Below are 20,024 nucleotides of genomic sequence, written 5' to 3'. Positions count from 1 at the left end.
GTACAAACAGTGTTCAAAGAACTAGCTTCTCAAAGATCATTATTGTGGCATCTTTTAAATACAGAAAGAATGGTCATGCTTTTTGAAGTCTAACAGTACTTTATTTTGACAAGCAAAGACCATATCCAAGAGTAATTCACACAGCAGGTAACAGGACACAGCATGCCCAAAGAACCATCTATTTCTTATGCTTTCATATTGCTGCATATTTCTGACCATGTCCTTTGTCAAAACAAGCAGCACCATTCTTACTCCAATTTCTTTTTTCTCCTTCATTGGCCTATCAAAGCGAAAAAAAATATCCAACTGGTTGTTTTGCACAAAAGACCAAGAAGGATGATACCTTCAGAAACTTACTGTGTCCTTCCTACAAAGAAAAGAAATCTGGCATTTACAGGAGGCTGTTATTTTTAGTGATCCGAATTCTGTTTCTTCTTTGTGTGTCATTGACGCTGCTGGGCTACTATCACTGAGTGGCAATCCTGGCTGTCTGCACAGTCGCATAAAACATATGACCATGGTAGCTGCTGTACCTCAAGATGTCTTTAGTTTACCAACTCTACGTGTATTTGGTTGCTTTCACAGTACTCAGAGCATCCAAAGTTGCACATACAAGAGTGACTGATTACAGATTATGAACTATATTTCTCTCAGTGGCTTGATGCTTTATGGCCTTCTCTGTTTTATGTACGTGAATTGAAGCATGACAGTCTGAATTAAACATAGTCAGTCTAGGAAATGTGCCAGCTAATAAACACTGCAGTAAACAGGGAATCCCACCTGCTTGCAGGTGTCTCTCTTGTTTTGTGGGACAAAAGCAATGTGTTCAGTACTATTATACCATTATAAGTCATTTCAATGAATTCCCGAAGTAGAAAGTTACCATGGTGCAATCAATATTGGCACAGATTTCTCCGAGTAGAGTTCAAAGTGGAACAGAAGGATATGAATAGATGTGCATGCAAGCTGAGAAACTCAGGTTAAATTGTTCTTTGGAATAAACTCAGCATAACAAGAAATAACACTCCCTGAACTACTTTTTTCCACTGATAATAAAAATAGAACCCCAAAACATAAAAAAAGTTTATTCTTACCATCTTTGAGGGAGATATGGAGGGAGTGTTGCTTGCCCACTGTCAGATTTTAAGAAAATAAAAAATAAAAGACGATTGTAGTTTGGAAACCACATTTTTTCTAGTTACCTCTAGTTACCCCCAGTTACCTAGGAGAATTTCAGGGTGACCTGAAGGCAGTGAGCCCCAACTGTCAAAAACTGTAAGTACAGATACTAGTAAATGTTAACACCCTTGAAAGCAAGAGAGAGCAGGCGACAGAAATCTTGCTGACAGTGGACAAGCTAACCTAAATATTGTACCTGCAGCAAGCACCCACCACTCATTAATGGAAGGAAGTCACCTTAATATCTTCCAGATGTGGATTATTGATTTCTTAAGCTGGGAGAGCTAAAAATACACAGGGTTTTAGTTCTATTATACCCCTGTGATAGGTCTGCTTTCACATGTACTGTGCATGCTTACAGTGACTTCGGACTGGATTCCTCTGCCCGAGCAAGAACAACTGCCCAAGGCAAAAATTCATAACCCAGAGCCTCTGGGCGAAAAATAAATAAATAAATAAAGTGGCATCACTAATTTTGCTGAGGAAAACTGGCCTTGCTAAGTGTGTCAGCAAGACCTTCTGCACCTACCATCTCTTCACTGGGAAAGCAGGAATTCAATCTCTCAGCTTTCATAGGAACACAGTATGCAAAAGCATTTTGGAAGACAAACTAATTAAAGCCCCAGGGAAATCAAAGCTAGAATGTGGTAACAAAATTCACAGAGATGGAAAGGACTTCCTAAGGTCAGTAATTCCTGACTTTGCCATGAGGCATGGTCAGTTCCACCTAGGTCCACCCTGAGCCACTTGTGTAGGATGTGCTGTTATTCTTCCCCACACAAAGCACTTCCCCTCCTTTCCAGCAACCAATTATTGTGCTTCATTAGCCTTCCTGATGAACAGATTTTGATAACTTCCAAGCTTATCTCCCATGCTTGAATGTAAAGTCTCTCATTTCCTGGGTCATTCCCCATGGACTTGCACTCTAGACTGTTTCCTTTGTCCTAGCAAAAGGTTTTTGCATACCTGAAGACTGTTTTTTCTACTCCTTTTAATAATTAATTTTTGTAATAAGTCTAACCACTAATAGCACATCTGAATGCTTCCTTTACATATATATTGGCTAGGATTTTTGTGAGGTTTTGAACCACAAATGGCAGTGGGTGAGAAGTTAGCATAGTCTGCTGTACACTTGTTACAGGCTTGGAAATTTGCTCCTGTGTCTCGCCTCCAGGTAGCTTTTTGATATCATGGGCTGGGCATTCAAAGAATTTCAGATTTTTTTGGTAGCTTTTGGTGACATACAATGAAAAGTCTGGGCATCATCCTCCAAATCTCTGTCAGACTCTTGCTAGACTCTTGGCACCTATCTCAGGAGCAGATAAAATAACCCTGGTCAAACTGAAGACATGGTCCAAAACACTGATTCTGATCAGTCCAGAGCATTTCAGAATGACACCTTCCCATTACAAACCCACTAAGCCTGAATATATATACGTCCTGCCTGAAATGCAACACCTTGAAAGGAGATCCTTACAGACAGCAAAGCTACACCTTCAGGACACAGGGAGAGGCAATTAAAGGGTCAAAGCCAATCACACTAAGGTCTCAATTAAATTAATTGGTCCTTTTTCCACATAAGAGTAAAAGGGACAGATGTTGGAGGAAAAAACATTAGAAAAGAACAATGTTGCCAGCAAACCAAGTGCTCTGATGATTACTGGGATGACGGTTCATACTACCTCCTAATCATAAACTTCCAATTGCTTCTTCCTTAATTTTCCTCTTTGCAGCCTGTTTAGGTACTCAACAGATTTTTATTGCTTTCACCATTCAGAAAACTCCTTTTTGCTCTTCAGTTTCAATGAGAGGATTTCTCTTCCATTGTGATTTTCAGACACTTCACATTAATATCCCATAATAATTCTCTCCAGAAAGATAGTCTCTTAAATCGCAATGTGTGTAAGTGACATTTGAACATGACTACTCTTCATCAACACACAGAGATTTTTCAAATACTAATTAGGAGCCAGAAGAGGAATCTGTTCCAGTCCTTTCAAGACCTCCCTTCCCCCACAACGTCTGCTATAACGTTTAAATACCTTTCCCTCTGCCATTTTATCCTACACAAGTGTACCATGTCAGATTTTCTGGATATCCTTTGCATTTTCAATGCTTATGAGGCATGGAGGTATCTAAATCATCTTTCATGTGATCAAGAAGTGAAAGGTGTTGACAGCAGGTCAAGGAACCAGTGTGGTGCTCAGATGGCAGTGATGCCCACAGCTGCACGTTGGACCTCATTTTGCGATGTGTCATCACTTGCACAGTCCCCATGAGCTATTTTCCATGGTCGTGAAGCACTTTTCATTTTGGCTATTTCTTCTCATACAAGAAGTGGAAACTCCAGCAACATAGGGTAGGAACCGGAATTGGGAAAGCTGCCATTTTCCTCCAGCCCCAACAGAATTGGGTATTATATTGTGTATTATATCTTACAATAATGTGCCACGTCATATTGCATTGCAACAAACTGCACTGCATCCAACTGTGTTGTAGTGTCCTGTATTGCACTGTTGTGGACTGGACTGGAATGTCACCTGCTTTGTGGCAATATTTTATATCATAGTGTACCCTCATCTCATCTTACATGCCACACTGCTTTATACCCTGGTTGAACTAATTAACCAGACATCCTAATAACCCCATGCCAGAAAGTGTTATTCATTGGTGAGCCCAGTCTGGACTCACTTGTCTCACTGCCAGGCTCAGGGAAGGGTGGGAAGACAAAACTTCATGCTCTGACTTGTTTCTGTTGTTCAGGTGGGATCACAACCACAGTTGCTGTGATGGCTTCTGGCAGGCTTCCAGGGGTTCAGAGAAATTCAGGAATGATATTGCAACCATCTGGAAAATGGGTCTTTTCTGTGATGAAAGGAGAAAAGGGGGTAATAATGCTCATTTTCGGTGTCCCAGGCCAGTGAAGCTGGGTAAACTCCACATTGGTCACATTAGAAACAGGTAAGCTGCACCTGCTCTTAACCACAGCCTCATGTGTTACAAATGAACAACCTGAGGCTGTTCAGGCTGCTTTCTGCTCTGAGAAGAAGGTGGAGAACTGACTTGATCAGTGCATGTGGAATAGGGTCTCTAGGAAGCAGGGTCTGAACAGCAAGTGGCTCTCTAATAACAAAGACTGCGATATCCAGTAACGGCAGGTGGAAGCCAGACATTATCAGGTCAGTGTTAAGCACATATTTTTGCCCTCCCATCTTCTGCAAGGAGGTAAACATGGAACAGGCATGGAGACACAGAAGATAGCAAGATGGGGACAACCCCCAGGAGGGAGAGATCTTTTCCCCATTTCTCGAAGCAAAGTGAAGCTTCATGTATGAACCGTTACACCTATTTTTAAAATCGTAAGAGCAGCCTGTGTGCTGCAGCTGTAGATAGAAGAGGCTGTGCATCAGGTTGGCGTGGTATGGCAGGGGGTAGCTGACATACCCAGAAATTGGCCATTCCTTCTGCCTTCCATCCGTTAGTGAGCAGCTGTATGGGGTGCATGAGGGCTGCAGCAGGAGACGGGTTGCACAACTGGATTGCAGAGGTGTAGGATGTCCAGGCATGGCTGCAGATAAGCTGACACATGAGTCACGGTGAGCTGTGCGAAAGTCAACAGATGAAGCAAACTGTAACTTCAGCCTATGATGTTAAATGGTTTCTCCTTGGAGGTCGGTGGGTCAGTGAACCTCCAATGACTTGGGCAGGTCTTTCACTTGCAGTTCAAATCCAGTTTCAGGCTGATCTCAATATTTATCTCAGAAAAAATACCTTCTTTGGCTGGTTTTGAATAGTGGTATTTCCATGAGAAATGTCTCCTTCCAGGGGATTTGTCTTTTCTAATAAACAAAACAAACCACCCACCTTCCCCTTCAATCCCAAACTATCACTTGACATTTTTCAGTCTTCTACCAAAGCCCTCAGATTCTTACCTTTCATCTGAATAAGGTCCCAGTTCTGAAGAAATCCTGAAATGATCTATGAGAAAAATAAATGCTGTGACTGTTTTCCATGCAGTCTTGCTTTTTCCTGTAGGCTCTGTTACAATAAAATACATTGGTTTTTCTTGGGGCTGGTTCTAGGGAATTTTAATGATATGGCCATCGGGTTCCCAGTTCCCCGCTCTACTTTGCTAAGCCATTCTGTGTGTAGCAGCATTGGCTGTTCCAGTGTTGCTCCTCACTGTACCACTAGAAAAAAGCCAGCCCTGGACTTCATGATGATCCTGGAGTGTTATGGACTGCTGTCTACCCACGGGGTCTGCATGACTGTTAGCATGTGTGTACGTGTGTGGGTGCACATGCGTGTTCTCTTGTCTGTGATGTTGTGTGTGTGGCCTTGCTTGAACACATCAGTGATCATGGTGCTTCCATAGAGCTCCAGGTATGCTTATGCTCATGTGTGGGGATGAATGTCTGAGTCTGTGTGAATCTGGGAATCTCCCCAAATGTCATTTTGGAAGGTTAGGAATCTTGTGCTATGTGCATGTGCACTGTCCTGTGTGTATTTGTGTGTTGGCACACTAAATATTTAAACCCTCTGTGTGGGAAGGCTCACTTCCCATGTGATTTATACACTCAAACCTTGTCAGAGAGAGAGACGTTTTTTATAAAACTGGTGGGACCTCTGAATTCAACTTTCTTCCATAAATTCCATCGAATCAGCAATTGGTACACTGGAGAAACACAGAGTAGGTCATGATTTGGCATGTCGTAGCAGTGCTCTCATCTTTATAGGCACATTAGTCATTGCTACTATGCTCTTCATTACAGAACTAATACATTAATCTACTAAGAGGATTTTGCAAAATCAGGTGTCATGGCGATTCAGTATGTCTCTGTATGCTGCATTATATCACAGAGCATTTTAACATATGTCAAGGGGTCATTACATTTATGGTGAATTCCAGTTAAAGCTGGTTTTGCTTAGCACGGATGGCTTACCAGGGAAATCTGTCATTGTGCATATGGTAGATTATATCTAAGTCTTCCTTTATGTTGGCTGCCCTATACTTATATTTGCAGTGAATGATTTCACAGATCTCCATTCCATATCCTAGGCATTTATTTATATATAGAGAGGTAAGAACATTGGCTAATTTTCTTTAGGTTTTTGTTTGTTTTAGTGCTTGTTAGATTTCATTTTTGCAAATACACAAAAGAAGGAATATGCAAATCCAGCTTATATTTTTGGAGGTTTCCCCGTATCAAAAGGGTTCAGAATTAAAAGTGGGGAAAAAAGAGAGAAAAGATGAATCAATTTTATTTCAAAGAAACTTGGTTGTACTTCAGTATTTCTTTATATAGAACTCCTGATCTTCCACCCATAAACCCCTTCTTCCATAACTCCTTACATTTTTCACCCAGAATGTCTTCAGGTGTTGGAAAAACAAAGTAGGTTTTGGGATATAGCTGCCAAAAATAAAAGCTGCTCGTCTTTCAAACTTGAAAATTCTCTCTGTCCAAAATCTTTTAAATCCAGTTCTCAGGCTTTCCTGTTTTTAATTAAAACTTGAAGAGTTCTGAAAGATATGAACTGTCTACATGAAAACTGTGATTTGAGGAAAAGCTGTATTTTCCATCCCTGAATGTTTATTACTTCTCGCAGCTGTGCTTTGGAGTCGTAGGTGAGGCAGGATCCCTCTTACTGAGTATTGTGCCAAAGCAAAGAGATTTTCTAGAGAGTTTGGTCAAGTTGTTATTTCTTGTTTGCAAACGGAATGTAATATGACTTCCTGCAGCATGTATGATAACAAAGGACCTCATAGCACTATATATTTTATGGTACATTGCAAGAATTACTCATGCACTTCCTAAGTGTACACCCTAACTAGAACAGACAAAACGTCTCTTTGCCTTTTTCCTTCCACAGTTTCATGATGATGAATATGAAGCTTTGGGCCATGAAAGACCCTATCCATAACATTTTTTTCCCCTCAGTAAACAGCAAGTAAATTTAGAAATATAATTTTTCTTCCTCTCCTTGCAAACATATTATCAAATAACAGTGGTGGATGTAATCTTTGCACAGAAGACAATGACAACCAAATCACTCAGGTTTTTCACACAGTGACTCTTGCTCCTTCCACAATATCTTTTAACTGTCCAGGTTTTGTTTTTTTAGCTCTTGCACAGGCTCGACCAACCAATCTGATGAACTGCAAAAGACTTCTTGTCCTTCTGTAAGCACTGTGATTGAAAAGCCAATTTACCTATGAAACCAGCCAGTGTATTAACCATCTCCACCTTTCCTAGATGGGGCTCCTGTTCTCTTGGGTGATATAGGTCCAGTGTGCAGATGAGTCACCTTAAATGAGAGTCACTTTTACTGACTTTTATCTCCCTTGGAGTCACTTTCACCTGCCTTGGAGGAACTTTAAAACTGTTCAGTTTGCAGAATTTGTTTAAGTGTGCTAGTTTGATTAGAGATTGTGCTGAGGCTTATTTTGGTACTCCCCAAAGAGACATACCCACTGTGCTTCTGAGCAGCAGGCAAACGTTTACACAGGCCTTACACAAATAAGAGAGGTTTCTTGCTGTCATCGCTAATAGCATTCTTAAAATTTATAAATGGACTTTAGATTACATTTTTTAAAAAATGACGAAAAAGCAGCATTTTAAAAATTCTAGTAAGAAATGGTGAAAACATTGTTGCAATATTTGTTTCCTGTAAACACAGGTGAGCTTGTGCATGGGGAAACTGTGGAGTCCAAATATTTATGTACTGCAAATAAACCCCTATGTGTATTTTCACGTCTCCTGAACATTTTGCAAAGGAAATTCTTAACCTTCACATATACTCACCCAGCACTGAAATGCAGCCAGCTCTGGGGAAGGATTTATGTCATTGTGGAACAGGACCCACAATGAATCAGAAGAAAGAGAGCAGGAAAGAGACGAGAGAATTCCCAAATCTTTGAAGATTCCTCTAATGCATTTCCACAGAGATTCGGTTTAGATGTCTTTCTCAGACAGGTGTATGACCAGAAAGAGTTTTCTGCACCTTGAACTCCATGGCTTTTCCATAATCCTTCTCACAAGTGGATCACACACCACCTGAAACCTGTTGGGTGCTTTGGGAGGATGTTCCAAAACCTCTTTTGGCTTTGATGCTTAGAAATCTTTGCATTTCCAGCCAACATTTGAGATGAGTTTTAGCTCTTTGTCCTGGTGCCAGTTTTATCCTGCAGCTAAAATAACTCTTCCTCCTCCCTTCTGCACGTCTAGAGGAAGAGTCTGTAGACCAGGCATACTCCTACTCAGCTTTCAGTTCTAGCCAGGCTTTTCTAGTCTTCTCTATTAAAAGAACTCTTCTTAGCTCTGACAGTTCTTACAGGCTTTTCCTGCATGCATTTCATGTTGCACCCATCTTGCCTGAGTGAAGGTGAATGGGCTGGTTTGGGACATTCCCCGTATGCTCCCAGCTTACAGGAATATGATATCAGGAATGATATCGTCTCCTGATACAGCATCACATTCACCTTTGCCACACTTTCAACACGGTTATGGTTCATAACTGTCCTGTGATGGATTTATAAATCCACATTACTTTTCTTCTTCTCCTTCTTTTCAACTTGTGAGCCACAGAAATAAGACAAGGAAGACCCTAGGTGAGTGACAACCTATGGTTTCTTGAACAGATCCATAAGCTTCAGGAGGGGATCTGCAAAATGGCTGCAGCAGAGGATCCCTCTTCTTCCTCTCACCCTGCCACACACACTCACACACAGATACACACACTGCGTTCACACAAATAAGCACATACACAGGTGGAGAAAAATAAAAACAAATGCCCTCCATATTTAAACCTAATTTACTTGACAGTAAATTAAGTCAGTGCCTTACGAGGCAATTCCTGATTTCACTGCATAGCTTGTCTTTTGTTTTAAGACCAAAGCAAAACTTGAAGGATCATTCTTGCACTTCAGAGATGATCACCTCTTCCCACTCCAGTGGAAGAGATTTTAGCCCAATCTTTTTCTGAAATTCTCCACCCATGGAGGCTCCCCTCCTTCCCCGACTATGCAGTGCCTGACTGTCTTGCAAGATGTTTCCCCTCATGTCTGCACCTCCCTCACTGCAACTGGGGCTCATGCCTTCTCATCCTGTCCCAAGGGACTTACACAATGTTTGTGTCCCATCCCTTTGGCACACTTAGGATATCACAGAGATGGCAGCTAGATGTCAGCCATGTCGATGGCAATATAATTTACTGAGAGCTTTGTTTTGTGAAACCACTCTAAGACAATGATAAAATTATACTCTGGAAATGGATACAGAAACAATAGAAAGGATTAATCCCTGTTACTCACCCAAGAGACGCTCCTTCGCATTGCACTGTTTCGGGACACTTCCCCTTCTGCTTGAACATTCTCACCTTGACTCCCAACTATGCATTATAGAAATATTTCCTTTTTGTGTTTGTACATGTGTATGCATCTGGCTCCACGTTTTGGACTAACAAACTCTAACCCTTTGTTACATCTATACTTAGGAGAAGACTAAGAAATGCGGCTGGGAGATGCATAACATTTTCAAGATGGTGTTTGTTGATGCAACTAGTTTGTCAGCCATTAGTAACTCCTTTCTCTTTTCACACATGTGCAAGAAGCCAGCACACACTATTTCAGTGAGGAAAGGTACACTCAGGGCATGGAGTCACACGATCATCTCATTCGAGGCCCAAGGTCCCACGTTCCCTGCCTATGCCAGGTGTATGTGCCAGCTCCCAAGTTGGCTCCTTGCTTACAACATAATAAAAACTATTTCCTACAATTAATGATCACCTATCTGCCATCCTCTTCCACATGGAGGTCACTAGGCAGTGGCCACTGAAAATATGTGGAAAAAGGAGAAAGGGAAGAATTGCCAACAGAGTGGTGTGTGTCAGACACCTCAACATCTCCCAGGGCAGCAAGGCAGAGACCTTTCCCCAAGACTTCTTGCTCAGCAGCAGGGCACGGGGACTGTCTGTCCCCAAACAGACGAACCCATGACTCTAGCTCATTTGAAACCTCCCTTTTTAATTAGGCAAGCATTTTTACAGAGCTGTTTTGGTTGCTGCGTGTATAAGGCTAAGCTAGGTTATGATTTTTTAATGCCACAAGATGAAGAAGAAACCTTTCACTCAGAAGTGATATTTTCTTTTCATTTTGTCTTTTGTAACTAGGATAAATAAAACAAACAGTCCATTTTGAGACTGAAGTTTGTTGGTTTGAACTCTCCTCCTCTCGAAATCATCCTAGGAGGTTCCTCCAGACCCCACCCCCAACCCCCAGCCCCCGACAGTTCAATTTCTGTGAAAGCAAAAGTTTTGGGAAAAGAAAATAAAGGAAGTAATTTAATTTTTGCCTTTTATCAGCAGGTCACATGAGATATGACTGTGCAATCACTGCTGTTCCTCAGTGTCATCCCTCGGAAGGCTCAAATGGCTCATGAAACTCAAACTTACTGGTACTACAGGACTATTTCATCTGAGTCCCACCTAATATGGTGCTTTCAGTTCTCATTAGCTCAAGATTAGGTGAATAATGAACTGTGGGCACCAGAGCCTAAGTACCAAGACATTTCAAGCCTGCAGGCAAGTCAAGAAGCTTCTTTTTTCCCAAAAGATTCTTGCATATAGATGTATAAATTCTGTTTACCTGGCTCTTTAGACAGATATCTGTTATTTTTTATCTTGTTCTTTAGCTAATCAGTGTCTTATTTTCCTCTCAAGCTAAATGAGGATAAATAAGGTCATCATTTCAGAGTAGGAGAGAGGGAGGGAGAGAAAAGGGGTCTTCCCAAAATGTTCTGAGGTCTGCAGAGATGAAAATTCTCATTTTGTCCATTCTCCAAGAGTATTCATCATCAAGAAAGCTTGTCTTAAGCTCAGATCTCTGCTCTATGTGCTTCTTCAGCCACAGAGAATAAATCTCCTGCTGTCGAGCACAGTCTTGAAACTCCAACCCACCATCAGAGTAAAGCTGTAGGCATGAACCAGGAAAGAAAAATAAGTCTGAACATCAGTGCTGAGCTAAAACTCAATAGTTTCACACTCTTTCCAGGAAAAGCTGAGGGCAAAATGTGCAACTCATTCCTGCTTTCGATCAGCGCCAGCACAGGGAGCAGAGAAACACAAAGTACAATCCCAAGCAAAGAAGGGAGAAGCTGGAAGGGCAAAGGAAGATGCAGCAAGGGCAGACCTAGGATGGGAAGAGACATGACCAGAGTTATCCCTCCAGGACACTCACTGGTCCCATTTGTGTATCTTCCTGCCAGTAAGAAAGAAGCATTGGCAGTTCATAAATAAAACTGTGACAGGGAAAATCTTACCCCCATCCCCTCTTCCCAGCTCTCATTCACCCCCCACTGAAGAAGTGTGAGAAATGCCCAGGGCATTGTAATGGAGGGAAGGGGAGAAGTGAGAACTGACTACTTTTTCCAGCAAGGAGGGACCTGAGATGGGTCTAAATTTGCATTTAGAAATGCTTTTTTGACAGCAATGTTTCCTACTGGGTGCCAAGAGACCTGTCTGGGCTTAAATTGTTTCTCAGGGGAAAAAAGCCGATAGTAGCTATTTCATAACCAGAGAGAAGAGATGGTCTGGAGGAGTGCTGTAAAGACTGGAAGGGGCTGTAAATACTGGGGGAAACAAGCCGGGGCTGGGAAATGCATCACAAGCTGCAACCTCTACCAATGCAGGGGAAGGAGAAGAAGAGCATTTCCATGGGCATAAGGCAAGAAGAGCCCGTTGTCATCTTCTGTGGGAGACAGGACACACCCTCAGCTTAATGGCAGCAACGGGATGTGGCCATTGCTCTTGGACAAGTCAGAAATGTAGGGCCAAAAAACCTGCCATGGCACGCTGGGACTGTGCTCTGCCTTTTTCAAAGGCTGCAATGGGTACACTGGAAGGTGAAATGCTGTCCTGAGCCATCAAGGGTAACATCTTTCTTAGGTGCTACAGATCACTTTAGGGTGTGAAAGCCTAGAAAATATACTTGTTATGTATGATGGTATTGCCTATTTATAAGTGTAGTGTTACCAACAGGAATATCTATGCTGCCTCCTGTGTTTTGTTTTGTTTTTTTTTTTATTTGAGTGATAGCCTGTGGCTAGGTGTCCATGTTTGTGGGATCAAGTTAATTTAATTTCCCATTAGCTACCGTACTTATTTCCTTAACCTACAAATTCAGTATCTGGTTTGCAGAAATCATCCATGGTCTTTCCATCATCGTTGGTGAAAGGGACGTGAGAGAGCAGTTCAATCCACTGTCACGGGGACCCAGCTTGAGATGAGAGAGCTGCCGGACTCTCTGCATGGATGGCAGAGGAAGTCTATAGTATTTATCCTAATATTGACTTTCCCCAGGCTAAAGGCACTGCACACAAATGCCCTTTCCCACTATATTGCATATATCCATTGCTTCATTTATGTTCAAGGAAAAAAAAAAAAAAAAAGAAAAAAGAAAAAAAACCACCAAAACATCAGAGACTTAAAGAGTTAAAAATTAACCTACCCTTCATTAGGTACCTCATTAAGCAATAAACTAATGTTGGATGCTTGAAGTTACAGACCTCAGGCCACACAGCCAGCAATACTATTTGAAAAATATTTTTTTTCTTCCCTATCTCTTATTTTTTTATAGATGGAGAATGGGAGAAGAAGTGAAACCCAAAGAAATGTACTGGTGTGGATGCTTGGGCTAATGAGGGTCAGAGGCTGGGAGGGTGGACGGGGACTGTAACTACAAATGGCCAGCAAGTGGAGCATGGGTCAGGGAGGAGAGGGTGATGTTAGCAGCAGGGCCCGGGAGCCAGCAAGGATCATGTCCCTTTTCTTGAAAAGTGAAGGGGTAGGGAAGGGAGAGGGAATTGGAGGGGGAGGAATATCTATCCCCACTCCCTCTGATTCAAACATGGTGGCCGCAGAAAGAGCTGGAAAGTTCCCACTGCCCTGATGGTGTTCCCTTATATCTGTGACTGCCATGTAAAACTTCTAAAGCTGGTGTAAGCCTTGGTGTGGGGGAACTGCAAAATTGTCCCCGTTTCCCTATCCGACTTGTTCAGAGAAGGACATCCCTCAGAAGCAGAGGTCCAGATTTCCGTATAGTCCCACCAAACACCTCCAATGGACGATGGAGGTGGGAAGACATGATGATAAATCTCATTCCTACCTGTCCTCCTCCAGCCTGGACGCAAAGCAAAGATGAGATAGCATCCGGGATGACTGGATGTACTAGCACTGGTGGCATCTAGAGAAGCAGATTCACCCTGTAGCCCTCATGGTCAGTTTTGTTTTGACCCTGTGCATTGGCTTCTTGTGACAGCAACAGGCATGTGCCCTGTGGAGGTGAATGCTACGGGCTGAGGAGCATGTTTCTTCAAGAAGTGCTCTTCAGCATGCAAGAACTTTCAGAAAAACTGCTCCTCATTTGTAGGAGTCCAGCAAGGGTGCTTTCTGGCTCTGTGATGACTCTTCAGGGACCAAACAACAGACTTACACAGTGAGTAGCCATATCCATTCTTATCCATATATGAACTCTCAGTGCAATCTACTTATGACCACTACAGCTCCTGTCTGGAAGACGCTAGGCTTTAAGAAGTCATTCACAAGGAGTTTTTGTAGCTCAGGACAGAAAGATGTGGGTTTAGTTCTGGCATTGCTTTGATTGTTCAGGTCCAGGAACACACAGAGTTGTAAGTCCTCAGTATCAGTACTATTCCAGTCTACGCAGAACACATAAATGATGTTAAACAGTTTATTGATCTCTAGCTTCCTCCTAGAAAAAAGACAGAGGGAAACTTGTTCAAATTATCCTGCACCTCTGCTCCCATTCACAAAGTCAAATACCACTGTGCACAGGGCAACAGTACACTTTGGTCAGAAACTGGGTGAAGATCTGACTGCCAAAACTCACCTTGTAATATGTAAGTAAGATAAAATGAACAGTAAGCAACCTGAAATCTCTGGAAGGTTGAGAAGGATAATGGATCAACCAGATAGGCTCTAAGGTGAAGGACTGAAATATTCACTGACCTCAGATATTGGACTGTAGCACTGAGTGTAAAGAAATCTATCAGGGCAGTCAGCGGTAGATGGAACAGCAAAACACGGTGAGGCAAAGCTCAAGTGCTTGGTAAAACCAAGCAGACTTCCATCTGACAACAGATAGCAGGAGGCTAGATGAATCTTTGTTAAATATTAAATGAAACATAGATCAAATCTTTAGGAGCAAAAGACAAGGAGATCAAGGATGGCTTTGAAACACTGAAATGATTGCAGATAGCATTGTCTGGAAGCCTTGTCTCTGCTTGTTTACTAGCAAATGCAAAATTAAATAGCTCTGTACCAGACTGACATGATGACATCAGAAAAATGCATCTTTGCAGGAGAATTTTAGTGAAAAAGGATCCATAAAATAACAGGACACCAAGAAAAGTGTCTTGAAATAATACATGGCACCCTTTACCTCTTAGTTATTAAAATCAGTAGTAAGGGTGTGTCACCCAATGCATTGCTGGGGTGCCATCTGTCAGTTGGGCTGGCATGGACGATTTTGTGAGGTCTACCTCAACTGAAACACCCTGAAGATGGTTTAAACTGACGTATTTTAATTACATACCTGGGTCTGACTCAGAGTGCAAATAGGGTTGGGTACCTGGGCTCATTCAAATTTGGGCTGTTACACTATGGTGAAGTGATCACCATGGAGCACCTGCTGACTCGCTGTCAAACTAGGCATGAAATTACCTGAGTTATTTCAGTCATTACTGTGAGTCATCTCCAGCTTTTGTCTGTTACCAAAGGTTCTGGCTCAGTCAGTTGTAAAAGGGTGTAAATCACTGTGCTGGTTTTGGTATGACACCAATCACTCATAGATGAATGGTGTCATATTGTTGTCTATAGTCGGACCTGAAATGGACACTGAGCTAAAGCAGTCTCATCCAGATAAGCCTGAGCTTGGCCTTTCTGTCCATGTTGTGAATTCTGCTTCTATCCATATATGCTGATCTATCCACATATGCTGATCTCATGTTCCCTGTCAGAATTTAATGCACTTTATAATATAAAGACCATACTTAGACCACTTACTGCACATGGCTACAAGAGCTTACTACTGTGTGTAAAGTTTGAGACTGCTGAATGAGTCTGCTAAAAAGAGAGGCCAGACCTTGGGACCCTACTCAGTCAGTACAGGTAGGCCCCCCACGGTAAACTCTTTGAGGCCAGTTCTTACTGTTCCCCATTGCTTCTATGATGCAGAAAAGAGGATTCAATTTTTTCAGCACTCTCCAGATCAGTTTTTGGAGATGTCAAAACTGTGTTTCACTGAAAGACATTGGTTTTTTGAAGCCAAAATACTTCTCATGCATCCTTTTCAACAGGAAGGTATTTTAACTAGATTGTCTGATTAGGTTGACTGTGAAACACCTACATCAAAAGTCAGTTGTTCATTACTCCAGTTTCTGAAAATAAATGAGGTTTTTGGAGGTTCAAAATTCTCCTCATTATGATTCCAGAGGCGATAACCAATCATCTGTGCAGGAAAGCAGAAGAGAGCTGTCAGGACAAAAGGGTATCATAGGCCAAAGACAGCCACAAGTTTGGTCTTGCTGGCTTTTTTATTTAATCTTAAGTCTTGTAAATTTTCATTTCTTCTTAAAGCTTGGGAAGCTTCTGCTTCTTTTCTTAGAGAAATCAAATTAAAAAACAAACAAAAAAAACCCCAAAAAACCAACTGGAGTAAAAGCAAGTTATTTGGTTGAGGATATGATGACAGAACAGAGGAAGAACTCTTCAGGTCTCTGTTCAGAAATGCAACATCTACTGTCCTGCCCTTGGACGCAAAGCTATCTGGGCAGCTGTCTGGATAACGGGTCTTTATGCTGTGACATCCAAGGCAGCTGGCGTAACACTATCTGTGTCTTTTCCTAACATGCTATTCCCCATAGTTAGTGACTGATAACATTTGAGGAGGCACTCTAGGCTCGGGTCATAGTCCTTGTTTTGAATCCTCCAGTCTTAACAAATGAAAGGTAGAGTCAATATCGCTTTCATTTATTTCCAGATCATTTGTGGGTGTAGGGGGATAGCAGACTTATTGATGACTGATTGAGGCCAGCAGTACTGCAGCCCAGTGCTTATCACTTCATTTCATTGCAGAAAGCTGCCCGATCCCTTCCAGTACTATTTTTATTTTGAGATATTATTACAGTGATGCATAGGATGCAGCATGCACCTTGCTATTCATTGCATTTGTAATGGGAGTAATATTAAGCCTGCGATATTGTTGCTGGTGATGAGTGAAATCCCTCTTTATGACTGAAAAATCAGAAACGTCCTAATACGAGAGTGAGGGTTGTTCTGACACAACCCATCTCCGGGTGTAATTATAGATGACTGCTGGAATCTAGCTCGGCAGCCGCTGCTGACTGGCACTATAGTTTTGCTTTGTAGTTCATGAGCAGTCACAGAGCATATGCATATTCATAAGAAGTGTGTTGGGAGCAGTGATAAGAGATTCATTCAGTGAAGTCCAGACCATATATCCACCAGCCCAAGCGCGTGGGTCTGATCTTGAGTGAAAGAATCACGATGGGGGAGTAGAGGGAGAGCTAGAGTGAGATAATTTGGCACAGAGAACAATAGAGTAAAAGAATGGAAGAATGGTTTACTCCATGCCACAAAGCAAATCCCGGCACACAGCAGAGAGGTAATGGCAGTGCTGCAGTTAAACGGCACAGCTGCTTGTAAATAAGCAGTAGTTCAAGGAGGACTTCCAAAGGTACAAGCAAGCAAAGAGAGGTGTTTTGGCTCAGTTCATGGAGCAAGTTCACATGGGAAGGAAGGAGCTGATAAAAGCAGGTAACAAATGTCTATGACTTCACCTCCCACAGAGGAGTAGTTGTGCTCTCACAGTGGTAGCTGGCAATGCCTATTGTTGGTACAGCCTAGGCACAAGTGCTTGCTCAGGGCAGCTCTTTACACTGATGTCCTGCAGATGAGGCCCCACAGATAGATATACTTCACTGAATCAGTGCAAAACCTTACGGTAGAGCCATGAAGAAGCCAATAATCCTACAACTATAGAATCATTTAGATTGGAAAAGACCTTCACGATCACCAGGTCTAACCATTAACGTAGGACTACCAAGCCCACCACTAAGCCACATCTCTAAGCACCACATCTATGTGTTTTTTAAACACTTCCAGGGATGATGATTCCACCATGTCCCTGGGCAGCCTATCCCAATGCTTGGACACCCTTTCAGTGAAGAATTTTTCCCTAACATCCAATTGAAACCTCCCCTGCTGCAACTTGAGGACATCTCCTCTTATCTCATCTCTTGCGACTTGGGAGAAGAGACCTAACCCCATCTGCCTACAACCTCTTTTCATGCAGTTGTAGTGAGCAGTAAGGTCTCCCCTGAGCCTCCTTTCCTACAGGCTAAACAACCCCAGTTCCCTCAGCTGCTCCTCATGAGACTTATGCTCTAGACCCTTTACCACCTTCATTCCCCATCTCTGGACACGCTCCAGCACCTCAATGTCTTTCTTGCAGTGAGGGGCCCAAAACTGAACCCAGGATTTGAGATGCAGCCTCACCAGTGCTGAGTGCAGGGGGACAATCACTGCCCTGGTCCTGCTGGCCATACCATTTCTTATACAAACCAGGGTGCTGTTGGCATCATTAAAAATTGAGGGGAAAAGAGTCACCCACTTCTAACATACTTGGCTCATTGGCAGTAGTGAGTAGTGAATCTTACATATTTTCCATGGAAAAGATCCTTGTATCCAAAAACATGTTGTCTGCTGGTGTCTGCTATGGACAAAACCCTTTGGAGAGCAAGTGTGGTGGTGCCCATCTGCCCTGGAGATGTCTTGCAAAACTCTAATGAACTTGTTCAATGAAGGCTCTAAACCATGGCTGTATTTTGTGTGCAGTTCACATTGCACATTCTCCCAAGCTTTCTGTGAAGGCTGCTTTGGTGGTAAACAAGGAGAATGCAAAAAGGAACAGCCACAGCACTGAGATACCAGTCTAGCACACAGGGAAGCCAAATACACAGCTTGCACCCAGCAGCAGCTTCTCTTTATTATTATAGATATTACAGTAGTATTTAGCTCTGACTGAGGTCCTGTTGTGCTTGGCTCCTCGTACACATGTAATGAGGCACTTTAGGATAGATTCATCAGACAAATAAAGCCATCTGTGACAGTCACCCTGAACTCCCTTTGCAATCAACAGGCACTTTCACAGGGTAATTCCTCTCATCCTAAAGTAGCCAGCTGAATAGCAAGAGATGAATCACATTTTAAAATGCCTGGTTTTCTCCCTCTGTTAAAGGGGCTATCTGAGTAGTAGAGGTCTACAATGCATTTCTTTACATGTATTAGAGCTGAACCACATATTATTCTCCTGTCACAGATGCTGAACTTGGGTGTGACAGCATTTGCTGTAGGCCACACAGTAAGTGGCAGATGACTGTTTTGCTGCCTATTCCCAAAGTGTTAAATTCATCCAAGATTGCCTTTCTTCTCCCCAGGAAATATTTTCCATTCAGACACCTCAAAGCAGTCTGCAAATATGAAAAAATTATGCCCTGTTCCTCTGAGGTAGCCACAAAGAGATTGTGGCTCTGTCCACTCTTGAAGACAGTAGGCAGAGTCCTTTCCTAGAGTCCCTCTCTCTGTGTTAGCCCTAGAGAAAGCAACAGTGCAAGTGTGGCTGTCTCTGTAACCTCAAGTATCTAAAAATATGCAAGATCCTGACTTGCTGGTGAGTCAAAACTGAAGGGTAGTGTATTGGAGGTCAGGAATTTAGGCGTAGTGTCCTTGGAGGCAAAGACAGAGAAAAATCTCTGAGCATTGGCTTTCCAAAGGGCGTATCAGGAACAACAGGTACTGGACTTGGGAAAGATGGCTGGGTGAGAGAGTTGCAAGATGCCAGCTGGATCTCTGAGTGAGATCTTGGTGTGGGCAGTAAGTACTGCTAATACCTGGGCAATCCCCTTAACTTGCTGGTATGGCTGAGGTGGCACTTTGCTGCATTCAAGTGGCACATTTTCATGAGAAGTAGCTGTTTTAATTGCTTGGGATCTTCCTTCCTAATAAGTTTTCAGAGCTGCTTGATAAACGGGTCTCTTTTCAGGCTACACAGACACTAAAATATCCCCAGACACTCACTTGCTGCCTGAGAACATATTCACTACTCCAGCTGCATGCTAAAGAAAGGCTACACACTCTCCACGCCTAACATCATCTGCAACCCAGAGCCCAATCACATAGCAAAACAATCATGAAAGTATTTACAGTAGTGCAAGGGTATTTCACTCGGGGATGAGTCTCTGTCCAAGAAGCCTGTGATAAGGGAGCCTACTGAAGTCAAGAGGAAAAGCTTTAAAATTTTGCATGTCTTTATTGGGTTGACCTGATTAGCCCGCTTAGTTTTGCATCCTTTCCTCTCCAGAGCAGTTTCCTTGAAACTCTCAAATATTTAAGCTTAAAGAATACAGAATTATCCACAGGATCTCTTAGATTGTATACATATACAATTTTCTTTTTACTTATCACTTCTTAATAGCATCTCAGGCAATTTGCACACAGACTTGGCTATAACTGGAAAGAGAAGTACCTCCTCCAGAAGCAGCTACGGGCTCATCGTCTCTTCCTGCCTTTTTTAAAAATACGCTTTCAGTCTGGGATGTCCAGAGGAATGTCAAAGTATCTCAACTTCTGAATCCTACTTCTTTGCAAACCCATGACTGAGTTATAATTTGCTTTCATCTTCATTGCAGAGCCTATGGAAGGTGCTGTGGTGTGCTTAGAGTCTGAGACTTACTGTACCAAGGAAAAAA

The sequence above is a fragment of the Falco rusticolus genome, chromosome 3 (assembly GCF_015220075.1).
Source record: "Falco rusticolus isolate bFalRus1 chromosome 3, bFalRus1.pri, whole genome shotgun sequence".
In the NCBI taxonomy this organism is placed as follows: Eukaryota; Metazoa; Chordata; class Aves; order Falconiformes; family Falconidae; genus Falco; species Falco rusticolus.
Note: the sequence above shows the minus strand (reverse complement) of the source record.